Here is a 7,964-nt window from a genome sequence, read left to right as displayed (position 1 = left end):
TATTTTCCTTTTCTGTCTTTCTTTTTCTGTACTGTTTTTTTTTTAATAAGGAGAAACTTTTTAAATTTTATTAAGTTTTTAAAAAATAAAGAATCTTTTCTTCAGTGAATTTCTGTGCCACATTTTTATGCCTCTTTAAACCAAGTAGTAAATTCCCTTTTCAAAATTTTCTTGCATAATTTTCTTTCCCAATTTTTCCTCTACTCTTCTTAACTCTTTCTTTAATGCTTCAAGGAATTTTTTCTTTGGCTTGGGTCCTGTTAGCATTTTTCATTGAGATTTGGTAGCATTTTTCATATTATTGTCTTCTGAATTTATATCTCAATCTTTCCTGCCACCATAGTAGCTTTTTATAGTCAACTTCCTTTTGTTTTTGCTTGCTTGCTTATTTTTTCAGCCTCTATTGACTTTGAACTTTATGTTAAAGTTGGACTCAGCTCACCTGAAGGATGGGGGGTGGAGTGGGAGGAGGGAGGCACTGTCCCAAGCTTTAGACTTTTTTGTCCTACTGTTTTCACAGCTACAAATCCACAAGTTTTGGGTTCTAACAAAGTGAGTTTCTCCAAGGAGAAGCAAGGTCACTGTCTCCTGTTCTATGCTGTGGTCTTTACCCAGGAAAGGATCCTGCCCCTAGCCATAAGCACCAGCCCTCCTCTTGACCTTGAAACTGTGACCAGGACCCCTGCTCCTTTTTGCCCAAGCAAAGGTACTCCTTGCTGTTATAGGACTGCAATCCAGAATTATGTTTGGGCATTACAGTTGCCAATCATCACCAGCTATACCCAGTGCCAGCAAAGGATCCCCTGTGGTTCTTCTGGCCAGTTGTCTGACCCCTTTACTCTCTCTGGGCTGAGCTCCCAAAGCTGCTGTTACTGCCTCTGTTGATCTCTCAGCCACTTCGAAGTCTACCACTGGCAGCAGCAATATCCTCCTATGTTGTCTTAGGCTGGAAAAATGCCTCGCTCTGATCTCTTGTTGGCTCGGTTGCTCCAAAACTTGGTATGAGGAGATATCATAAAGTTCTATGGAGGGAAATGTTGGGAGACTTCAGCTGAGTTTTTTTTTTTTCTGTACTCCACTATCTTGTCTTCCAATACATTTTATTTTTAAATGTAAAAACTATTCTTAGCTTGGGAGTCATACACAAATTGGCAGTGGACCATATTGATCTCACTGCTGACCCCTAATCTAGAGAACTAACAAATAATATTACTTTTTTCTTTTTATTTATTCCAGATTTCTGTGCTCAATGTAAAAACAAAACAAAACAAAACAAAAGAAACAATTTTTCTTTTCCTGACAAATGGGATGTTATTACTGATAGAAATGGGAAGAAGGAACTGGCTATTTTTGATGCAGTTATGATTTGTAGTAGTATACTCATCACATCTTCTCCAATATGCTGCTAGACGGATTTCCAAGTAAATCTTGGATTTTCTTTAAAAATTTCAAGTATTTCTGTGCAATTGGTATGTGTTTAAGACAAGAGGTAAACCTTACAGCTGTTTTAGATATAATGTTAAACTAGAAGAGGCAGCATGGGATGGTGTCTAATATGTAAAGAAGTCCTTGGTTTAAACCAACTGAAAGAGCTGAAACTGTGAAGTTAGCTGTTGAATCCTAAGTAAATCATTTCATTATATGCTTCAGAAGGCTACAAGCCAAAACTAAAGTGGAGGGAGTGTTGGTGCATGATTTTTTGTTTGTAGATGATTGTGCACTCAAATCAGCCTCCGAAGCTTAGATACAGCAAAGTATGCATCTGCTCTCTGCTGAGGCTTGTGCTAATTCTGGCCTAATAATTAACACCAAGAAAACATAGGTTCTCCATCAACCAGCACCACATCATCCATATGTAGAACCATTAGTTACAGCAAATGGTGAAGTTTTGAATGCTATGGATGAGTTCACTTACCTGGGCAGTATACTTTCCAGAGATGTTCACACACACATATTACCAGTGCTAGCTCAGTGTTTCGGAGGCTCTGAAGGAAAATGTGGGAGAGGAGAGATATTAGTCTGATTAACAAACTGAAGGTCTTCAGAGCTTCATTGTGCTGATTTCATTGTTATATGCATGTGAAACCTGGACAGTATACGAGAACCTTTCCAGGAAACTGATTTGCTTCCATTTGATTTGTTTTAGGAAGATTCTGAAAATCACCTGGCAAGAAAAGATACCAGACACTGAGATCCTTTCTCAGACTAAACTGCCAAGCATTCCAACTCTACTGCAGAGAGCACAACTCCATTGGCATTGCGGGGAGGGGGGAGAGGGATACATTATTCAAATGCAAAATATATGCAAGCACTCACAAGGTGGTCAGAAAAAGAGATACAAGAATACTCTCTAGGTATCTCTTAAGAACTTTAGAACTGATTGTATGACATGGGAGACAGTGGCACAGAATGGTCCAACAAGGTGTGCCCTCAAAGAAGATGCTGTGCTCTATGAGCAAAGCAGAATTGAATTAGTCCAGAAAAAACACAAAGTGCACAAAGTTAGAGAAGCTACCCCAAATGTTCATAGGGACTATTTGTGCTTGACCCGGGGCAGAGCATTCTGAGCTAATATCAGCTTATCAAACACAGATGGATACACTATAACTCAACTCTAACATAGTGATGTCATTTTGTTCCTCTTTGAGAAGGACAATAACCAACTGACCAATATGCTTTGGAACACTCCCTAAGATATCCTTTATGGAATTTCTCTTCTTTTGTAGACAAGTTACATCTGTATCATTGGAATTCTGTAGGTGATATAAAATATTTTTAATATTCTTTGTTTCTCTTTACTTACTTGTGACCTGAACATACTGGGAGAAAGTATTTAATCACATAAAGAAATATGCCTGCGGTTTATTTGCTGTTGTTTTTTTAAACTCTGACATGGATATGGATCATCAGTTTTTGGACTCTAGGTTACAAGAATCATATTAGAGTTAGGAATAAGTAGAGGAAGGTATAAGAAAGTTCCAATCTCTTTTTTGTTCAAGGGAGAAAACACACAAAAAAAAAAGGAATTGATTTTCTCAACCAACAGAAATTCTTACAGCTTGCTTCATTTTATGTGTGATTCAATGATTTCCACTCAATGATTTACCACTATGAACTTTTTATGTAATTGAGCAGAAGTGCCTGGGTCATCAGATTTCACTGGATCATCAAGCAGTAAGATATTTCTCTAGCAGCCTTATCTAAGACCCAAAAATCATTGCTGGGGGCTCTGAGAAGCCTCTCCTAAGTCAATTGAAATGTGGTTGTCTTTTAAACAATTTGTTTTCCTGAGCCTTTGTCTCTCTCTCCCCAAAGATGCACAAATATTTGATCGTCTAATGGATTTAAAAAAAAAAAGTGAAGGGAGTCTACTCTGCTCATAAGAGTAGACGCAGTGAGTCTGGGAAGAGATCAGAATTTTAGGAGAGGAGACGCCTGAAAGGGGAAGAAATAGGGATCAATGGTGACATTATGTCAAAGGAAAGGTATATAGTTGGTACTGTCAGCTATCACCACTCCTCACCATTTTCTTCCAACATGCTAAAATTTCTGTGGGGCCCCAGGGAAATAACAAATATTTTCTAAAGCGGTCTCAATTTGTCAAGTTCAAAAACCATTTAAAATATTAATAACCTGTTAAGTGCAAGGTATAGGGAATTATAAAGATATAATTGATGAAAAACCTGCCCTCAAGAAGCTTACTTCTACTCTCTTCAGAGAAATAGTGAGTAATCATCAAAGAAACTTGTATTTTATAGAATTCTATATCAATACAGTACCAGGCTTGCACTCAGATAAACTCATCTCTTTGAGTTACAATCTGGCCTTAGACACTTACTAGCTGTGTGATCCTGAGCAAGTCACTTAACCCTGTTTGTTTTATTATATGTAAAATGAGCTGGAGATGGAAATAGCTAACCATTCAGTTTCTCTGCCAAGAATCCAAATGGGATCACAATCAGATATACCTGAAAAACAACTGAAAAGCAACAGATGGTTTTATTAGTGTCATATACCCAGTGTTAAAAGTAGAACTCAGAACTAGAGTCCTAGCTTTCCTGAGTGCAGTTGATTTCTATCCACTAAAATATGAGTCCTGGACATAATAAAAGCAAATAATTCCTGTCTCAAAAAGCCGACCTGACCTCACCACTCTCTCACTAATTATCTGCATTATCCTGAACTAAATATGTGACCTTTCTTCTCCTGACATTTTTTCTCATACAAAATGAAAATAACAATAGCATCTGCTCAGTTTCCTATTTCATATGAATGTTGTGTTCAATGACCTTTAGAAAGGGCTCTGAAATTTTTAAGGAATAAGCTAAAGTTTTAGCAGGCCAATTTAGAACAAGCCGAGTTTAATGTTCAGAAAAAGGGGTTGATTTTGCCTCTAACTGATTAAGACCGTGTATTTATTCCTAGTAAAAATGTAAACCTCAGTCCTCCAGTTCTAACCTTTTGTTCCCCATGCCAGATGCTAAAGTCCTATGATTCAAAGGGCAAACATATCTCAGGCACTCAAATATTGGTTTTGTGGTTAATTAACTCTTTGTATTTGCAAGTTGACATTACTGAAACTATAACTAAAAGAACAGAAGAGGTAAGAGAATGGTTACCAAACCTAGAAGGGATAAACAGAAATGGAAATGATGAGGTGAACAAGATCCCAGCCAAAAACCAGATTCTGGCAGAGAAGTAGGCAATAGGAAGGGGGATTGATAAAAGAAAATGTGCATTGACAGGATTATCTTGGGACCCACAATTACTATACACAATCAGGAGAACAAGTGAAAGATGATAAACTTGTATAATTTACTGAGGCAAACAACTAGTATAGTTAGTTAGAATACCCATTTTGAGTCCTTAACTATAAAAGGTTCCCTCTCCCCTTTTCCCTTTGTAACTTGGGAGTTCTTTAAGAATTTTGCCTGCTTACTAAGAATCACAAAAAAGCTATTTCCTTTGATTGGATTTGGGTCTGCAAATTCATTTCAGACAACCACATGCATGTTGACTTCTTGCACCTCATCAGAAATTAATTTACAAAAAAATGATGATGTCATATTGACATACTATTTGAGAAATGTTGCTGGGGAAATTGGAAATTAATATGGCAGAAACTTGGCATTGACCCACACTTAACACCCTTATACCAAGATAAGGTTGAAATATGTTCATGATTTAGACATAAAGAGTGATATTATAAGCAAATAAGAAGAACAAAGGATAGTCTACCTCTCAGATCTGTGAAGAAGAAAGTCATTTGTGGTCAAAGAACTAGAGTACATTATGAAATGCAAAATAAATAATTTTGATTAAGTTAAAAAGCTTTTGTACAAACAAAACCAATGCAGACAAGATTAGAAGGGAAGCAATAAACTGGGAAAAACATTTTACATGCAAGGGTTCTGATAAAGACCTCATTTCTAAAATATATAGAAAATTGACTCAAATTTACAAGAATACAAGCTATTCTCTAATTGATAAATGGTCAAAGGATATATCCAGACAATTTTCAGATGAAGAAAATAAAACCATTTTTAGTCATATGAAAAAATGCTCTAAATCAATATTGGTCAGAGAAATGCAAATTAAGATACTCTGAGGTACCACTACCTCACATATTGGCTAAGATGACAGAAAAAGATAATGATGAATTTTGGAGGGGAAGTAGGAAAACTAATACATTGTTGGTGTCGTTATGAACTGATCCAATCATTTTGAAAAGCAATTTGGAGAGCCAAAGAGCTTTCAAATTGTGCATGCCCTTTGATTCATCAGTGTCTCTACTTATATCCCAAAGAAATCCTAAAATAGGGTAAAAGGACCTACATGTACAAAAATTTTGTGGCAGCCCTTTTTGTAGTGGCAAGGAACAAGAAACTGAGTGATTACCCATCAGTTGGAGAATGACTGAATAAGTTATGGAATGTTATGGAATATTATTGTTCTGTAAGAAATGACCAGCGGGATGATTTCAGAGAGGCCTGGAGATACTCATATTCACAGATAATCTGAAAACTTTATTTTATCCTCATTTATTTTCATTCTCCATTCTATGTAGATCATTTATCTAGACTCCTACCAAATTTCAGAATCCATGGATTTCCATTGTTTTCATGGTTCCTGTAAAATCTCCCAGAAGAAGTTTTTCAAAGCAGCAAAAAAATGAAGAAGTAGGCAATAGAAGGAAGGTTGGTAGATAAATAATCCATTTAATTTCAAACTGAATAATTATGCATATACACTGGCCTTCTTCCTCAGCACTTTCAGGTTATATATTGTTTTACAACAGAATGCCCAACACAGATTATCATAATTGCCAGAGTCAACTATGCAAAATAGTATATATATAGTGCTTGAGTACGAATGAGAGACATGATTTTTTTAAATAAATACTTAAACACAAATTTGTGGTCCTACAAAAGAACATTTAAACTAGATGGTCTAATCTGATTCGCCTCCTTGGATCCACAGTAACTGTTATTTTCCTAAAAACCAATAGAATCAATACACTGAATCATCATCAGTTTCACTGTGTGGATAATAGATCCCAACAAATGAATCCTTTTTCTAAGAACTTTTCCTGTCTCCTCTACAAACATGATCTGGTCTGGATAAAAAGATAAAAGGAATTTCTTGATGGACAATGGTGCAAAATGCTAAGTATAGTTAAGTATTCTACATGATCTATATTTACTGGTCCCATTTTTAGTTAGGATGTACTTAGACAACTTTCTCCAATTCATCACACAAGATAAGCATGAAAACTCCACCCATGCCTCTAAGAACATTAGACTAGATATCCTTAAAGAAAACTTTGTCATTGTCATCTTTAGCAATCTTCCTCCAGCAGTCAATTGTCAGAGTATATGATATTAGCTCCTTTGCACCCAGATGCATCATAATTCGCCACCTTACTGAAGGGATGGGAGATCACACCTGCCGCAGCAGTCATCCTTTGGGCAATCATCCATTTTATCACAATGAGTTTTCTTGGGATCTGGGAGCATATGTTTTGCTGTATCATGGATCCTGAAATTGGCTGCTCTATAGATAATGATACTCTGCACTGAGACCTTGGAAGCTTGACACAAGCCATGAATTCCATCAGACTTGGTGATTTTCACAAGGTGGTCTCCCAGACTTTTGAATTCTCTCTCAGTGCCAGATTTTCCAACATCAGCTGCCAAGCAGATTCTCGTGAAATACAAGGAGCAGACAAAGCAGAGAGAAGTGGTTCCAATGGTACCACCAGAGGCAAGATTGCTGGCAGAAAACTTCCAGAATTGTGTGTGCTTGTCTACTCCTTCCCAAAACACTTGCTTATACTTATCCCTAAAGGCAAAATTAAGGCCTGAGTGGGGAAATAACTGATGGCATTTGCTAATTTACCCCGCCAGAAGAAAAGCATCCCTTAATCTTTTGGAATTTAGACTATGCAATCCATTATGCCATTGTACTGCTTATCTGCAGCATTTTGTTTACTTGCAAGCTATACCTGTAATAGTAGCTCCACTCACTGGATCCCGCCACCACAGTCTTGAAGATAGCAGCAGAGATGCTACCAGCCAAGAAGTCCTTGGCGAAGGAGATGGCCCATTCTATCATAGTTACAGAAGGGGAAGGTGTTGGAGATGGAGCAAAAAAGTCAGTGAGAGAGGACTGAAAGCTGGGGAACTTGTTGCAGCCTGCACAGGCCCCTACTACAGCTTGGATCGAAAGGGGCCAGTCCTGGAATTTCTACACTGGAAGTAACTTTTGTCCCTGTAGCCTTTCCCTCTGTTTGGATGGTTTCCACCAGAATCTCCATTTAAGAAGGGCACATAGGCCAGTTATGTTTCATTCCTCTCCAGGTTGTATTCTAGACTTTCTTTTTCAGCCTCCATGGGTACCTTTGTGTCACTTCCTTTTAGTTTTCTTTTCATGTTTTGTCTTCCTCCATTAGAATGTGAGCTTAT

The 7,964-nt window shown here is 37.3% G+C and overlaps 1 pseudogene; it reads right to left on the bottom strand.

Annotated features, from left to right (window-relative positions):
- Window positions 1–6,729: 6,729 nt before the first annotated feature.
- LOC127562912 (ADP/ATP translocase 3-like) lies at window positions 6,730–7,614 on the bottom strand (annotated as a pseudogene).
- Between the last annotated feature and the right edge of the window lie 350 nt (window positions 7,615–7,964).

The sequence above is a fragment of the Antechinus flavipes genome, chromosome 4 (genome assembly GCF_016432865.1).
Source record: "Antechinus flavipes isolate AdamAnt ecotype Samford, QLD, Australia chromosome 4, AdamAnt_v2, whole genome shotgun sequence".
Classification (NCBI taxonomy): domain Eukaryota; kingdom Metazoa; phylum Chordata; class Mammalia; order Dasyuromorphia; family Dasyuridae; genus Antechinus; species Antechinus flavipes.
This window is presented reverse-complemented; position numbering and strand designations above follow the sequence as displayed.